Source organism: Kogia breviceps, chromosome 11 (genome assembly GCF_026419965.1).
Source record: "Kogia breviceps isolate mKogBre1 chromosome 11, mKogBre1 haplotype 1, whole genome shotgun sequence".
Lineage (NCBI taxonomy): Eukaryota > Metazoa > Chordata > Mammalia > Artiodactyla > Physeteridae > Kogia > Kogia breviceps.
The window spans coordinates 12,509,770-12,528,760 of record NC_081320.1 but is presented as its reverse complement, the minus strand read 5'-3'; the positions used below and the strand labels follow the sequence as shown (position 1 = coordinate 12,528,760).

Sequence of the window (18,991 nt, the reverse complement as noted above, 5' to 3'; positions counted from 1 at the left end):
TCTGAGATAACTTCTTCTTGATTGGTTGGAAGCGGCACTTAATACGTGGCGGATTGTGAATGTGGAGAGGAAGGTACCAAGTGAAAGGAAGGATGAGAGGTTAGTCCCTGGTGGCGGGAAGGCGGCCGACCTTCAAGGGGTTACAGCTGTAAAACCTGGTTCTTTTGGATAGGCAAAAGAAGAGCAGGAAAAATAAGTGACCGCACAAAACATGTAGTTCCTGAAAGTGGAAGGGGTAACGTGAGTTGGGGAGACGATCCTGCCTGTGTCCGCGACGGTGTTAAAAAGTACGGCTGGTTAGAGATGCCGGTGACCTACGTGATCCAGTCTCCCCGACACGCCCCTCCTCATTATAAAGAAGGAGCCCTGGCCCGGTACACTTACGTCATTTGTCTAAAGTCACATAGCTAGCTATTTACGGAACCGTGACTTTCATCCAAGCCTTCTGATCCTGGTCTGCCATGCGTTGTGCCTCACTGTAGAGCAAAGAGTTAAAACCGCAAAAAGCCAAACTGGAGAAGATTTGAATGTTCGGCTAAGGCTTTAAAACTTTTCATGCAGTTAAGGACACCATGAAGATTTTTGAGTGAAGTGATAAGGGTTGTGGTTTAGGAACAATCAACTGCTGTGGATTCCTCAGCAGTGTTTTCAGAAGAAGAGCATCAGAGTTTAGAAGACTGGTTGGGCAGCTATAGCTGGGAGGCTATGACCCCATCAAAATTCTGAAGATTTTTTTTTTTTTTAAGATACCGGCATACAAACATGCTCTTAATTTCTTGTGTCCAAAAGCAAAACAAGCAAAACCCCCCACTTCGCCTTCCACCTCCCACCTCCCACCTCCCACATTTCATTGTTGCTCAGTACAGCGAAACTCTGAACTCTTTGTCTTTAATTCCTCTTCTCTCCTTGTCAAACACACTACAGTCGGGCTTTTGGGCACACAACTCCACCAAACTGCTCTAGCTGTGGCCACCATTGCTAAATTCAAAAGACAATTCTCCATCTTCGTTTTATCAGCTGTAGTTGACCCAGCCAACCCCCATCTTAACTTAATCTCCTCTTTGAAAGGCTTCTCTCCAAATAAGGTTACATTCGGAGGTACTGGGGGTAAGGACTTGAACATATGAATTTGAGGGGGGACACAATTCAGCCCGTAACACCCAGATACTCGTGAGACTTGTTTCCTCACTTCCTTCAAGGCTCTGTTACCTTCCGAGTGACTCCTCTCAGGACCACCCTTCCTAAACTCCTCCCCTGCTTTATTTCTCTCCTTAAATCTTAAAAACTTTGCATACTTGTTTATTGCCTGTCTCCCTCCACTCCTATATAAATTCCATGAACACTTACTCATTGCTATATTCAAAGAGCCTAAAAACAATACAAAGTGTTTAGTAAGTGTTTAATAAATATTTGTTGAGGGCTTCCCTGGTGGCGCAGTGGTTGAGAGCCCGCCTGCCGATGAAGGGGACGCGGGTTCGTGCCCCAGTCCGGGAAGATCCCACGTGCCACGGAGCGGCTGGGCCCGTGAGCCACGGCCACTGAGCCTGCGCTTCCCGAGCCTGTGCTCTGCAATGGGAGAGGCCACAACAGTGAGAGGCCTGCGTACCGAAAAAAAAAAAAAAAAAATAAATAAATATTTGTTGAATGAATGAATATATGAGGACAGAAGGGAAAGGGATAAATGGAAGAGGTTGTAGTTGCTGCAGATAGAAGGGGGTGATTAAGGAAGCAAGATCCCAGAGTATCTGGAGAAAACAGAGACTGCTATGCCTTCCATGTTGAAAGTGGAGATTAGAGAGTACCCCCTAGAGAATAAATTACTTTAAAATGAAGAGAAAATAGATGAGAGAACTCAAACTAGTTGATCACTATCTAAGCAACAAAACAGGAGATAAGATCTCCTAAGTAAGAGGTTATAAGAGGAATGTGTCAGAAAATTAACCTGAGGTGAAAAATGATTGTTGATTACTTGTAATGGCTCATTTGAAATTAGCTAGTATTGCTATATATATTTTAGTGGACCTAGTCCTCACGGTTTTGTAACTTTTTCAAAAAATGATCATGGCATGAGCAATAATCTGAGCTAATGAATTAGGGATCTGCTTGCCACTTGTAAATGATGCGGAAGTTTTGTTCATTCATGTATTCATTTACCATCCAGGGAGTACCATGTAGCCACCTGCATGTAATGGGCATAAAGATGTGAACAAAACAGGCATGGTCCTTGCCCTTCTGAAGCTTAATATCTATCTAGTTAGGGAGACAGACAGTACTTTAATAATATATTATTAAAACCAAGACAAGTGCTATGATGAAAAAGGCACAGGCAGAAGAGCAGTGGTGGAAAATGTCAAGATAGTCAAGCTTCATACTCAGAAAAAAAAAACAAAAAACATGCAAATATTTCCATTTTGGAAAAAGGAGAAAAGTCCTGAGTCATGGTCATCTGAGTGGGAAGAAAATAACTGGGAGGGAAAAGAGACTCTGCCAGTTTTAGGACAGCGTGCAGAGTCACAGAGACTGCATGGGAGCTCTGGAAACGGGGTCTGAGCACCTCAGGGAAGTGTATGAAAAGTTGGGACCAGGCGTGATGCTGATCAATGAGTCTGAGCCAGGAAAAGAAGCTGGTGTTTCGGTACCTGAGCCAGGGCTGCCCAGAACAATTAAGATTCTAAAACAGCTTGGTCCAGAAGGTCAGGAAAACAGGTTAGAGATTTAGTATCATAAGCTCGGTCCATGAACAGAGAATGTCTGTATCTGTTGAGATTGTATCTGGTTGTAATTAATTTAAAAAAAAAACAGCCACATAATGGCTGAAACAAGGAAGGGATTTATTTTTCTTAGTGACACGACAGTTCCACAATTGATTTATTTAGTCTTATGCTCCTGCTGTTTTTCCATTCTTCATGTATGACTTCTGTTCCTCATGCTTGTCATCTCATGATTTCAGGATGGCACGCCCAGCATCATTTCTTTACTATGGGTAGGAAAAGGGGAACAACAGAAGACATTTACCACCTGAATCTGCTCTCTTTCAAAGAACTTTCCTGGAAGCCCCAAGTAGAGGACTTCCACTTACCATTCAGAGGTCAAGATCATGTCACATAGTCTGCTAGGATAGCATACTGCCACTCTGAACAAAACTGGGGTTCTGCTAGTGATGATGAGGAGGGAATTTGTAATCTGCTTTATCGAAGTATAGTACATGTACGATAAATTCTTCCTATCGAAAGCGCGTGCTTGGATAAGTTTCGACAAATGCCTACACCACAGTCAAGATAACATAATATTTCATCACCCCCAAGGGCATCCTCACATCCGTCTGCAGTTAGTCCCTCCTTTCACTCCCCAGCCCCCAGGTAATCACTGATCTGTTTTCAGTCACAATGGATTTTCTAGAATTTTTAATAAATGTAATCATACAGTATAGACTCTTTTGTGTCTGGCTTCTTTCACTCATTATACTTTTAAATTCATGCATGTTGTTGCACGTAGCCATACTTTGTTCATTTTTACTGCTGAGGAGTGTTCTATTGTATCTATGCCACATTTGTTTATCCATTCACCTAGTGGTGTACATCGGGATATTTCCAATTTTCGGCTATTACAAATAAAGCTACTGGGACTTCCCTGGTGGTCCAGTGGTTAAGGCTCTGCGCTCCCAATGCAGGGGGCCCGTGTTCAATCCCTGGTCAAGCAACTAGATCCCACATGGTGCAACTAAGAACCTGCATGCTGCCACTAGAAGATCCTGTGTGCTGCAACTAAGACCCGGCACAGCCAGATAAATAAAAACATAAATATTATTAAAAATAAATAAGTAAAGCTGCTATGAACTTTCATGTACAACTCTTTTGTGGAAACATAGGTCTTTATAACCCTTGAGTAAATACCTAGAAGTAAACTTACTGGGTCATGTGATTGATGTATTTTTAACTATATGACAATTTGCCAAATAGTTTTCCAAAGTGGTCGTACCATTTTACACTTCACCAGCCATGTGTGAGAGTTCAAGTTGTTCCAAATCCTCACCAACGTTTGATATTGTCCGTCTTTTAATATCTGCTATTCTAGTGGATATTCAATGGCATCTCACTGTGGTTTTGGTTTGTATTTCCCTGATAACTAATGATTTTGAATATCTTTTAATGTACTTATTGGACATTTATATATCTTCTTTTGTGAAATATTTGTTCAAAGAATTTATATAGGTAGGCACCCAGCAGAGTTTGCCATACAGTGAAATATGCTGTGTCTGTGGGCTATTGCTATAATAATAATAATAATAAGGAGCCATCCCAACAATGAAGTGGCTTAAAAAAAATTTATGCTTTCACACCCTATGCCTGAGGGTTGAATGATGTAGCCAAAACACTTTGTTCTTATGGCAATGGCAGAAACACAAAAAAAGATGAGTGGAAACTTACAGGCTAGAGTCAGAACCAGAGTACTGAAAAAGAAATAAAAGGAATCCAAATTGGAAAAGAAGAAGTTAAACTGTCACTGTTTGCAGATGACATGATACCATACAGAGAAGGTCCTAAAGATGCTACCAGAAAACTACTAGAGCTCATCAGTGAATCTGGTAAAGTTGCAGTTTACAAAATTAATACGCAGAAATCTGTCACATTTCTATACACTAACAACGAAAGATCAGAAGGAGAAATTCAAGAAACAATACCATTTACCATCGCATCAAAGAGAATAAAATAGGAATAAACCTACCTAAGGAGATAAAAGGCATGTACTCCAAAAACTATAAGATGCTGATGAAAAAAATTGAAGAAGATACAAACATATGGAAAGATATACCATGTTCGTGGATTGGAAGAATCAATATCAGCAAAATAACTATAGTACCCAAGGCAATCTACAGGTTTAATGCAATCCCTATCAAATTACCAATGTCATTTTTCACAGAACTAGAACAAAAAATCTTAAAGGGCTCCCCTGGTGGCGCAGTGGTTGAGAGTCCGCCTGCCGACGCAGGGGACACGGGTTCGTGCCCCGGTCCGGGAGGATCCCACGTGCCGCGGAGCGGCTGGGCCCGTGAGCCGTGGCCGCTGAGCCTGTGCATCCGGAGCCTGTGCTCCGCAATGGGAGAGGCCACAACAGTGAGAGGCCCGCGTACCGCAAAAAAAAAAAAAAAAAAAAAAAAAAATCTTAAAATTTGCATGGAGACACAAAAGACCCTGAATAGCCAAAACAATCTTGAGAAAGAAAAACAGAGCTGGAGGAATCAGGATCCCTGACTTCAGACTATACTACAAAGCTATAGTCATCAAAACAGTATGGTACTGGCACAAAAATAGAAATATAGATCAATGGAACAGGATAGAAAGCCCAGAGATAAACCCACGCACTTATGGTCAATTAATCTACGACAAAGGAGGCAAGACTACACAATGGTGGAAAGACACTCTCTTCAACAAATGGTGTTGGGCAAACTGGACCAACAAAAAAAAGAAAAAAAATGAAATTAGATCATTCTTTAACACCATACACAAAAATAAGCTCAAAATGGATTAAAGACCTAAATGTGAGACCAGACACTAAAAAACTCCTAGAGGAAAACATAGGCAGAACACTCTCTGACATAAATCTCAGCAATATCTTTTTTAATCTGTCTCTCAGAATAATGGAAATAAAAACAAAAATAACCAAATGGGACCTAATTAAACTCAAAATCTTTTGCACAGCAAAGGAAATCATAAATGAAATGAAAAGGCAACCCACAGATTGGGAGAAAATATTTGCAAATCATGTGGCTGACAAAGGATTATTCTCCAAAATTTACAAACAGCTCATGAGGCTTAATATCATCAAAACAAGCAACCCAATCAAAAAATGGGCAGAAGACCTAAATAGACATTTCTCCAAAGAAGACATACAGGTGGCCAGGAGGCACATGAAAAGATGTTCAACATTGCTAATTATTAGAGAAATGCTAATCAAAACTACAATGAGATATCGCCTCACACCAGTCAAAATGGCTATCATCAAAAAATTCACAAACAATAAATGCTGGAGAGGGTGTGGAGAAAAGGGAACCCTCTTGCACTGTTGGTGGGAATGTAAATTGGTACAGCCACTATGGAGAACAGTATGGAATTTCCTTAAAATACTAAAAATAGAGCTATCATATGACCCTGCAATGCAATCCTACTTCTTTTTTTTTTGGCGGTATGCGGGCCTCTCACTGTTATGGCCTCTCCCGTTGCAGAGTGCAGGCTCCGGATGCACAGGCTCAGCAGCCATGGCCCACAGGCCCAGCTGCTCCGCAGCATGTGGGATCCTCCCGGACCGGGGCACGAACCCATGTCCCCTGCATTGGCAGGTGGACTCTCAACCACTGCACCACCAGGGAAGCCCTGCAATCCTACTTCTGGGCCTATATCTGGAGAAAAACATGGTCCAAAAGGATACATGCACCCCAGCGTTCGCTGCAGCACTGTTTACAATAGCCAAGACATGGAAGCAACCTAAATGTCTATCAACAGAAGAATGGATAAAGAAGATGTGGTATATATATATATACAATGAAATATTACTCAGCCATTAAAAAGAATGAAATAATGCCATTTCCAGCAACATGGATGGACCTAGAGATTGTCATACTGAGTGAAGTAAATCAGACAGAGAAAGAGAAATATCATATGATATCCCTTGTATGTGGAATCTAAAAATAAATGATACAAATGAACTTATTTACAAAACAGAAACAGACTCACAGACTTCGAGGACAAACTTCTGGTTGCCAGGAGGAAGTATGTGGGGAAGGGATAGTTAGGAGTTTGGGATCGACACGTACACACTGCTATATTTTAAATGAATAATCAACAAGGACCTACTGTATAGCACAGGGAACTCTGTTCAATGTTATGTGGCAGCCTGGATGGGAGGGGAGTTTAGAGGAGAATGGATACATGTATATGTATGGCTGAGTCCCTTTGCTGTGCACCTGAAACTATCACAACATTGTTAATCAGCTATACTCCAATATAAAATAAAAAGTGAAAAAAAAACAGAACGGGAGTACTATTACTTCCATCCACATTCCTTAGGCTAAGGCAACGCATATGACTGAGTCCAACAAAAATGAGGCAGGAAAACAGGCCCTGCAGAGAAACTGCAAATTACATGACAGGACTCATGATTTTGGAGAACAAAAATAGAATCCATCGCTACTGCTATGGGAGTGATCAATTATATCTGTTCCTGAATCAAGCATGAACAATTGTTTCAAAGCCATACACACAATGAGACACCACTCCATATCTATTAGAACAGCTATTTTTAAAAATATTTATTTATTTATTTGGCTGCACCAGGTCTTAGTTACAGCACACCAGATCTTCAGTTGCGGCATGCAGGAACTTACTTGTGGCCTGTGGGATCTAGTTCCCTGACCAGGGATCAAACCTGGGCCGCTTGCATTGGGAGTGTGGAGTCTTAGCCATTGGACCATGGGGGAAGTCCCGAGAACAGCTATTTTTCTTAAAAAGACAATATCAAGTGCTGGTGAGGATGTGGAACAATTGGAAATCTCATACATTGCTGGTCTGAATGCAAAATGGTAAAACTTTTTGGAAACAGTTTGGCAATTTTTTGTATAATTAGACATGTACTTACCATATGACTCAACAATCCCACTCCCAAGTTTTTATCCAAGAGAAATGGAAACACATCCACACAAAGACCTGTATGCAAATGTGTATAGCAGCTTTACTCGTAATTGTCCAAACCAGAAACAGAGAAAATGTCTATCAACTAGCGAATGGATAAACAAACTGCAGTACGTCCATATGATGGAATACTACTCAGCAATGCAAAGGAACAAGTTACATGAATGACATGGATGCATTTCAAAAGCATTGTACTAAGTGAAATCATACCTTAATAAATCTGACCTTAAAGACCAACAAACAAGAAAACGATATAGACCTTTTCTCTTCCATTTTGTCCTGAAAAAGGCAAGAGGATGTGAAAACCGAGATTTGACCTGACAACTGAAATTCCAATGATTCTTAGCCAGTTAAGTGACAAGCCAGAACTCAATGTGGCTTTGTTTGATTTGACATATGACGTGTAAATAAACAGTTTGGGGGTGCACCTTTCTTAAGCCTTGGAAGTTGCTTGGTGCAGGTTAGATGACAAGGATGGAAAAAGGAATTCATGAGGTTCTGGTTGGGGAGTGCAGAGCACATAACAAGCTTGGGTTTCTGGTGGCTGTTTCAATCTTTAAAAAAATGATTACACTTAAGGCCTATGTAAAAAAGGGACTGGGATCCCCAAAGAGGATCCCAACTCTTAAAGACTAGGGGTTGTTCAGCTGTAGTGCACAAGCAGTGTATCAATGTTTCTCTAGGTGTGGTCCTGGATGGACTTAATTAGAAGTTCAGGAAAGGGGGCCCAGCATCTCCATTTTATTTTTTTTTATTTAAAAAATTTCTAGTGAAATATAATTGATTTACAATGTCGTGTTAGTTTCAGGTGTACAGCAAAGTGATGCAGATACATACATATATATATATATATATATATATTCTTTCTCAGATTCTGTTCCCATATATAGGTTATTATAAAATATCTAGTATAGATAGTTCGCTGTGCTATACAGTAGGTCGTTTTTTAAAAAAAATTTAATTAATTAATTAATTTTTGGCTGCGTTGGGTCTTCGTTGCTGTGCGCGGGCTTTCTCTAGTTGCAGGGACCAGGGGCTACTCTTTGTTGCACTGTGCGGGCTTCTCATTGCGGTGGCTTCTCTTGTTGCAGAGCACGGGCTCTAGGCTCACGGGCTCAATAGTTGTGGCACACGGGCTTAGCTGCTCCGTGGCATGTGGGATCTTCCCCAACCAGGGCTCGAACCCATGTCCCCTGCATTGGCAGGTGGATTCCTAACCACTGTGCTACCAGGGAAGTTCCCAGCCCTTAACTGTTTATGTGTTTTATATATAGTAGTATATATATGTTATTCCCAAATTCCTAATTTATCCCTCCCCCTACCCAAGCACCTCCATTTTAAACAAACTCCCTACGACATTCTTACACTAAAGTTTGAGGAATATGGTAGTTTGGAGTTAATATGTTTGGTATAGTGTGGATGCTGTGAAATTCATGATTTTTCTGAATACCTACAATTTACTTACATGTGCCTAGTTTATACCAAAGATCCTTCCCATTGAAGTGTTACCTGACCATCCACCTCTACTCCCACTAACCCCCAATTCAAGGGCCTATAATTTCTCCTTTGTGGTGTTCTAGAAAATTCTTCCTGGCCATTGCTAGTCCATCTCATCTGCTTGCCGCTTGACTGTTGTTTACGGCCACTTCACTGTAGTCACTGCCTGTAGCTCCTGGACACAGCCCCTGAATAGGAGGCTGCTCTCCACCTCCGGCCTCCAGCTCAGGCTTTATTCTCTACAGCCAGCACATAAGATTGCATGTGCTGATGAAACTTTACCAAAAGGTTGGGGTAATTAAAGAGAAAAGAGTGGTGATCATTTTGTAACGTATAGAAATATCAAATCACCGTTGTGCACCTGGAACTAACATACTGTTGTAGGTCAATTACACTTCACTAAAAAATAAAAAATTAAAATTAAAAATAATTTAAACCAGGAATTCCCTAGTGGTCCAATGGTTAGGACTCCATGTTTTCACTGCAGAGGGCCCGGGTCCTGTCCCTGGTCAGGGGACTAAGCTCCCACAAGCCGCGCAGCACGGCCAAAAAAAAAAAAAAAAAATTAAACCAATTATTTTTAGACTTGAGTTAGTAGTAAAAATTTGTAATTTTTTTCAGGAATACCATGAATTCGCATAGTTTTGGACATACTTAAAGTCATATAAATCAGAAGGTTCCCAAGTGTACTAGGTGTTGGATGAGTGATATAAAGAAATTCAGACCACTTGTTTGAGGTATGGATTATCCTATGGATTTATGGATATTTAAGAAATTTATGTTAAAATTTTTTTTAATAAAGAGGAAAGAACCCCAAACGTTAAACCCATCATGTCTTGGGTATGCCTACTTTTGCTTCTTTTCCCCTTCCTACCCACAGGAATTGGTTTAGTACTGGATTCTGTCTTTCTCATGGTGTTGGTCAGCTACTGTCACCATAATCTGCAAAACTAAGCACCCTAAATAGTCATTTATTCTTCCTTATGCATCTGCATGTCAGCTGGGGGTTAGCTCAAAACTGATGGATCCAGTTCTACTCCGCTGGTTTCTCATCCTCCTTGGAAGAATGGGTTACTTGGGGCATGTTCCTCTTACGTAAGAGGGCAAGCCCCACCACACATGCATAGTTCAAACCTCTGCTTTTATATGTCTGCTAGTATCCGTGTAGCCAAGGTATGATGCATAGCCAGGTCCAAAGTGAAAAACAAGTGGGGGAAGAGGCCATGTCTAGAGTATGGTTGCGTATAATTACCACATGGGAGAGAAGACCTGTGACCGTTCATTGTCTCCCACGCCCACCCCGAGTATTTGTTTCCTTATCAGAGAGACTGAGTCCAGAGCAATGCCTTGAGGCTTCACCAGGACAGTAACTGATCATTATTACTCTTGAATTTACACGGTCTGGTCCAGTTCTGGACAGATATGGGTGATTCCTGCTGGTCCTTTTGGAAATCTGCCTAAAAGTGGGATTTGCAGGCAGGTATGCAGAAATGCAGAAACAAGTCCCTGTATATATACCCACACAGGCAAATATATATTTGTACATGCATGTGGACATGTCCAGTTATGCACACCTTTCCTCCAAAAATAAATTTAATCTCAGAGATTTTCTACTAAATTCTTAAGTAGAAAGAATGTTTTCCCAACTGCCTTATAAATCGCAAAGAATCCCATTTCATAAGGATATGCGGACTTTACATTATGCTGAGAAATATCGGTGCCTTTCTTCAACCTTATTACCTCTTCTTCATCATCAAACGTCTGGGGGCCTGCCAGGAATAAGAGAGCAGCCAGGAGCTGGCTAAGTGTCCTACTCCCTTAAATGCACAGAAACCCTGGCACAGGACAATTCTTACTCAGGGCTTCATTGCTTTCCTTTTCTGTCTGGGCGAAGGGGAAGGAGCGATTTTATTCTTCCAGTTGTATGCAATGCTTCTAATTCAGGAGGAAATAGAGGCACTAATTAGCACTAGTTTGGGGACACCCAGTGACTCGCTGTGTGCTCTGGGGCAATCTGCTTCTCTCTAAGTCTCACAGCGTCTTCTGCGGTCACTTGTACCAGAAGCTCTCAGTGGTCACACGCACCAGGGACTCTCTTTGTTCATTTCACTTCCACTTTTACATAATTTTATGCCTCTTTTTTCTACAGAGAATATTTACACAATTTTACAGTTTTAAAAAAATCTAAATATCTAGGTAGCAACAAGTAAACACAAACACAAAGGATCGCTTTGTATCACTAACCATAGATGAAATTATTTCTCACATGGGGGCCATCAGTATATTCTTAAAAGTTAGCAAGTATGGAATTATACGTATATATATTTAATATATATTTAATATATGTATTAAATATGTGTATTAAATATACATATTAAGTATATATATTTAACTTTGTGTTTTTATTTGCATGATTTTTATTTTTTTTTATTTGCATGATTTTTAAAATTAAATGTAATCATACGATCATGTAGCTAAACCTCTTCAGCATTTAAGGTCAAGCTTGTATTTGTGTCTATCAAATTAGCACCTAGTATTGGCAACTAATTGCCAGTTCTAGTTTTAAAATAGATAACCAACAAGGACCTACTGTAAAAAAAGATACAAATTAGCACCTAGTAATACTATTTTCATTGTCACAGGCAACAGGGAGAAAATAAGCTGCATATTGATATAGAAAGATCTATTCCCGCCAAATAAAACCCCAAAAGATGTCCTTGTCCTCTGAGAGCAAGTGCTCCATGTGGTTCAAATACAGAAAACTGGTGTCAGACTCAGATCCTCACACGACATGTAGTTTTTATAAGTGGGCCTGACTGAAAACGGTTTTAGCTGTCAGTATTTGAGCATCTGCTGTCAGCTCTGACATAAGAGTTAGTATTAGACGAAATATTCTACCGAGGATGACTATAAAGTTAAATTTTTAAAAAATCCTTTGAAGGTATCGGAAAGTAGCCAAGCCATCCAGGACTTGAGAGGCTAAGAATGGGAAACAAAGAAAACGCAGTGAGATCAAGATAATACTCTCCATCATTTCTCCCCTTGAGACATTTGCTGAATTATAAACAACAAGAGCCCAAGCAGAAGTTGCAGCTTAGCGAACTTCTAGGGGTCTCACAGGGCTACCAAAACAAAATGTGGCGGTCAGGCCTAGCAAGAATGCCAGGACTGGAAGGGCTCAGATTGGAGAGAAAAGGGAATTGTTGAAAAGTGAGCTGATATTCTACCTCACTCACTTTTCCCAATCAAGGCCTTTGCTGATTCCTAAGCTATGCAGTTTAGAGATCAAAAGCCCAAGCAGAAAGAGGCAGAGAAAAGGCTAAAAAGTGCAATAGTCTTCTTGCGCTGAGGAGTCAAAAATGGGAAGTCAAGGCCCAGCAAGGAGTCGGAGCTCTGAAAAATGCCCCCAGTCTTTCAGCTTTCAGATAGACTGCAGATAGGAGTAAGGACAAAGTGGAAATAAAATAGCCTCATAAAACACAAAACCCAGCCTTAAAGAACCACATTCCCTGATTGGATTAGGGTGATCTGCCCCAACTCTGCCAGAAGATAATTAAATGATCTCTGCAGAAGGAAAGTTATGTAGAACTTCTACAATTATTCCTACATATTGTCTAGCATTTGAGCAAAAATCTACAAGTCATGTCAATGAACAGAACCAAGTGGCATAAAGTTAGAATAAAAAAAAGAAATAGATCAGATTCATTGGAGATTGAGATATTGGAGGTATCAGACACAGCCTATAAAATAATTATAGTTCATGTCCTAAAAATAGATGACAACATTGAGAATTTCATCAAAGAACTGGAATCTATTAAAAAAAAGTGAAATTTTTCGAACATAAAGATAAATTAATTGATATAAAAATGGTCAATAAATACCTGAGGGCTTCCCTGGTGGCGCAGTGGTTGAGAATCCGCCTGCCGATGCAGGGGACGCGGGTTCGTGCCCCGGTCCGGGAAGATCCCACATGCCGCGGAGCGGCTGGGCCCGTGAGCCATGGCCGCTAGGCCTGCGTGTCCAGAGCCTGTGCTCCGCAACGGGAGAGGCCACAACAGTGAGAGGCCCGCGCACCGCAAAAAAATAAAATAAATAAAATAAATAATAAATAAATAAATAAATAAATACCTGAAAAAATGCTCAACATTATTAGTCATTTGTCAAAGGCAAGTTGAAACCACAATGAGAAACCACTTCATACCTAGGATGGCAAACAAAACAAAACAGACGATAACAGGTATTGTCCAGTGGAACACCCGCATGGAAAAATTTAAGCCTGCATACATTCCTGGGGAGTACAAAATGATATAGCCACTTTGAAAAACAGTCTGGCACTTCCTCAAAATGTTAATCATAGAGTTACCTTATAACCAAGCAATTCAACTCCTAGGTCCGTACCCAAGAGACTTGAAAACATATGTTCATGCAAAAACTTGTATACAGATGTTCATAGTAGCTTTATTCATAATAGACAAAAAGAACTCAAATATTCATCACTGATAAATAGATAAACTGATAAATAGATAAACAAAACTGTGCTTTGTGATCAAAAAATGTAATATTATTCAGCCATAAAAAAGGAATGAAGTACTGATACATGTTTCAACACAGATGAATCTTGGAAATATTAAGTTAACTGAAAGAAGCCAGTTATAAAAGGTCACATATTGGGCTTCCCTGGTGGTGCAGTGGTTGAGCGTCCACCTGCTGATTCTAGGGGACGTGGGTTCACGTCCCAGTCCGGGAAGATCCCACATGCCGCGGAACAGCTAGGCCCGTGAGCCATGGCCTCTGAGCCTGCACGTCCGGAGCACACAGGCTCCGCAATGGGAGAGGCCACAACAGTGAGAGGCCCACGTACGGAAAAAAAAAAAAAAAAAAAAAAAAAAGTCACATATTATATTATTCCATTTATATGAAACATTCCAGATAGGAAAATCCATAAAGACAGAAAGTAGTTTAGTGGCTGCCAGGGGCTAGAGACAGAAGAGAATGGAGAATGACTGATAATGTATGAAGTTTCTTTTTAGGGTGATGAAAATGTTCTGAAATTAGATAATGGAGGTCATTGTAGAACTCTGCAACTATACTAAAAACCATTGATTTGTATACTTTAAAAGTATGTGAATTGTATCTCAATAAAACTATTATTTAATAAAAAGAAAAATTAATTGCAATTAAGAATTTGGTACACGGGTGTAACAGTAGAAGAGAGAATTAGTGAACTTGAAGTTTTCTTGGGGGAAAAATATACAAATTGAGTAACAAAAAGAAAAAAGAATGGAAAATAAAAAGAAAACCTAAGACATTCACAGAACATTATAAAAAAGTCTGCACAGGTATAACTGGAGTCTTCCAGGAGAGAAATGATAGTAGCAATATTTGAAGAAATACTGAGAATTTCAAAAAATTGTTAAAAAAAATCAAGCTACAGATTCGAGTATTTTTTTATGAACCCCAAGCAGTTTAAACACAAAAGAAAACCACACATAGGCCCATCATAGTGAAACTGCTGAAAACCAAAAGTTAAAGACATCATCTGAAGAAGAATCATTGGAAAAAATATATATTGCCTTCAAAGGAACAATAGTAAGACTGACAGATTACTTAGACAAAGACATGACAATGTTAAAGTGGTGTAAGAAATGAACTGACAACTTACAATACTGTACTCAGTGAAAACGTCTTTTAAAAAATGAAAGCAATACAAAAACTTTAAAAACAATAAAAGGACCTGGCTGTCAGCAGACTTAGAGTAAAATAAATACTGAAGGGAGCTTTGCAGATAGAGAGAAAATGATCCAAGATGGAAATCTGAAAATGAAGGGCACAAGAATTTTGATTATTGAAAAGGGTAAATTTGGGGATTAAATATAAATGAAAATTATTGTTTTATACAATAATGCTAATGCCCTTTTGGAGCTTTAAGTATTACATAGGATTTAAATGTACATAATATTAAAATACATGGGCTTCCCTGGTGGCACAGTGGTTAACAATCTGCCTGCCAATGCAGGGGACATGGGTTCAAGCTCTGGTCCCGGAGGATCCCACATGCCACAGAGCAACTAAGCCCGTGCGCCACAACTACTGAGCCTGTGCTCTAGAGCCCGTGAGCCACAGCTACTGAGCCTTCGTGCCACAACTACCGAAGTCTGTGCACCTAGATCCCGTGCTCTGCAAAAAGAGAAGCCACCGCAATGAGAGGCCCATGCACCACAACAAAGAGTCACCCCCACTTGCTACTACTAGAGAAAGCCCCGTGCACAGCAACGAAGACAAAACACAGCCAAGAATAAAAATAAATAAAATAAATAGATTAAAAATAAATAAATAAAATAAAATACTTAACAATAGCACAAAATGTGGGAGTAGGCAAATGCAGTTAATGCAGTCAAAGATCTTCGCATTGTCTGGGAAAGTAAAGTACTAATTTATGTTACACTGTATTAGGTCAAGGATGCATGTTACAATCTTAGGGTTATCACTTAAAGAATAATAAAGGTTGGGCTTCCCTGGTGGCGCAGTGGTTGAGAATCCGCCTGCCGATGCAGGGGACACGGGTTCGTGCCCCGGTCTGGGAAGATGTCACATGCTGCGGAGCGGCTGGGCCCGTGAGCCATGGCCGCTGAGCCTGCGCGTCCGGAGCTTGTGCTCCTCAAAGGGAGAGGCCACAACAGTGAGAGGCCCGCGTACAGCAAAAAAAAAAAAAAAAAAAAAAAGAATAATAAAGGTTGTATAACTAACAGAGGGAGGAAATGGAATAATAAAAATATGTGACTTATCCAAAGTGGGCAGGAAAATAGGAAAAAGAGGACAAGAAACAGGTGGGACAGGTAGAGAAAAAAACAGTAAGTGGTAGATATAAATGCCAGTATATCAGTGTCTACATTAAACATGTATGGGATAAGTACTCCTGTTATAACACAAAGCTTATCAGACTAGATAAACGGTAAGAGACACACCTTACCTGTAAGGTGTACACGCAAAACTTGTACATGCAAACAGTAGCAGAAAGAAAGCTGATGTAATCATAATTGTATCTGGAAAAGCTGATTTTTAAAATGACTTGAAATTTTTAAAAAGTAGACTTGAGTACTTTTTAAGAGCAGTTCTAGGTTTACAGCCAAACTGAGCAGAAAGGACAGAGTTCCCAAATACCTCCTCTCCCCACATACCCACAGCCACCCCCTCTATCAAAATCTGCAGCCTCCCAGAGTGGTACATTTGCTACAATCAACTAACCTACATTGATTCATCATTATCACCCCAAGTCCAGTGCATTTACCCCGTGAACCCAGCGAGGAGGTTGAAAGGTTTTGGTTATACTGAGTTTGAGGACCTGAGTTTGGATTCCTTGCTCAGTATATGCTGAGTATCAGTGAAGTGTTGCTAGGGAACAGGGGATTTCGAATGGACATTGCTGATCAAGTACAGGATGAATACAGGAATGATCGTTCTTTGGGGCAAGATAGAGATCGGTATTCTGACAAAACAGATACCCACCGTAGGGCCCATCCTGCTGCAGACAGCTTTGAAGACTACCCGCCCAGAAGAAGTGATGATAGCTTTGGACACAAATGTTGAGATCACTGTGATTCACGCTGATACCATCATGGGCGTCAGAATGAGTAGTAGGACGGCTCACCCCGGGATATGGATTGATATGGGGGCTGGGATTGCTATGATGACTGAGGCAGTAGAGACCATGACAGAGGCTCTGATTCAGGCTGTGGCAGGAAGACCATTTGGTCATGCACCATAGAGAGGATAATAACTATGGAGAAAGAGGGGACCACTATGAAGACAGGTATGACAGACGAGATGACCGGTCATAGAGCTCCCGAGATGAAAACAGGCATGATGGGTACTCCCGAGGAAGATGATTCCTCTGCTAGCACCTTGCAGCCCAGGCGAGCAGCCTCTGTCTGTAGAGGGGCAAAGCCTAACTGACACAGTCGCTAGTCACGTTCCCCAAAACTAGAACTTCAACCTCGGGAGAGACACAAAAGCTTCCCAAGTAAAGAAACTCAGGAAAGGGAAGGGTTGAGGAGAGGAAGTAAGGCATCACAGACGGACCTCAGCCGCATCTGGAAGAAATGCACGAAGAAAAGAGAAAGAAGTCTTTAGAAAAGTGAACATTCAATAAGGAGGAAGATTGTCGCTCTCCAACTTCCGAGCCTCCCAAACCTGAGCAGCCTCCAAAGGTGATGCCAGCCCCTCCACCAAAGGAGAATGCTTGGGGGAAGCTGATCTCAGAGCTCAGACAGAGAGCAACAACAGTAGTTCCGGCTCAGCCATCTGAGCGAGGACCAGCAGGAAAGGTGAAAAGAAGATAGATGGGTGAATGTCCCCAAAAGGTCAGCGTGGCAACTCCGGCCCTAATCTAGTACAGGGAGGGAACAAAGATGACCAGAGGAGTAAGGTGTGCAGGATGGCAAAAAAGGATCAGGACTCCTGATCTGCACCTGAGCCAAAGAAACCTGAAGAAAATCCAGCCTTCCGGTTGAGTTCTGCAAGCAGTCATGCTACTCTCTCCTTTGATAGTGAAGATGGAAATGAGGGCGATGGTTACAACGAATAGACCTCTGCATCCTCAGCTTTCTCCTAGTCTCTCTCTGCCCTGGAACATTCGAGAGCAAATCAAACCTCTATTCAGGCAAGATAAAATAAAACTCACCATCTCCTGGTGGGGAGCGGGGGAGGATCAACCCACTAGGATGGTTGAACAGTTCCGTGATTCAGGGATCTTCCGGGACTTGGGATCTTCTGTTTTAAAACAGGGAAAGTTCTGGGCAAACTAGGATATATTGGTCCCCTTTTATGGCAGCAAAAGACCAGGGATCCTGTGTGTCACAGATAAGCCCTAGGCTTCCTTGTAGTCTCTGTTTTGCTGTATTTCCCACCTTTCAACACGGCCCCAACTCTACTCACTGTCTGATAACCCAATTTGCAGCTCTGCTGCCTGCCTGCGCCTCCTTTCTGTGACCACAGCGGCTGTTACTCTCTGTCCTGGTAGTCGGACCCAATCTCTCTCCTAGGCTATGGCCCCTCATTCTTTTAGGACTCTGCCCTAGGATTTTGTATTAAAAAGAGGGTGGGGTTTCCCTGGTGGCGCAGTGGTTGAGAGTCTGCCTGCCAATGCAGGGGACACGGGTTCGTGCCCCTGTCTGGGAAGATCCCACATGCCGCGGAGCAGCTGGGCCCGTGAGCCATGGCCGCTGAGCCTGTGCGTCCGGAGCCTGTGCTCCGCAACGGGAGAGGCCACAACAGTGAGAGGCCCGTGTACCGCAAAAAAAAAAAAGAGGGTGATTATCTATCTATCTATCTATCTATCTATCTAGATATATATATAGATATATTCATTCTATATATATAAATGTATTTCTATATAAATAAATATATATTTCTATACCTATCTATATTTGTATCTCTCTGGAAGAAGACAGGTCCCAAGGTTGCTTCTGGAAAAACAAACAGGTTGGCCAAGGCACCGGGGAGTGGGAGGACAGGAGAAAGACTGTTTCCTTCTTTTAGCAGCTTTATTGAGATGTAATTCACATAACATACAATTCACCTATTTAAAGTGTAGCATTCGATGGTTGAATATATTCACAGAGTTGTGCAACCAGGAAGGAGAACTTAAAATGTGTATCCTTTTGTATCTTTTGAAGTAGGTGCCCAGGAACAGTCCTCGGAGCTTTCTGAAAGACTGTCTCCCAGATTATAATCCTCAGGTTGGCTTGAATAAAATTTCCCATTTCGTGGTTAAAAAATAAAAATAAAATAAAAAAGGCCCAAGGCACACT

The 18,991-nt window shown here is 41.2% G+C and overlaps 1 pseudogene; it reads left to right on the top strand.

The window, feature by feature from the left end:
* Nucleotides 1-303: 303 nt before the first annotated feature.
* Nucleotides 304-17,766, top strand: LOC131765767 (eukaryotic translation initiation factor 4B-like; annotated as a pseudogene).
* The last annotated feature ends 1,225 nt before the right edge of the window (nucleotides 17,767-18,991 follow it).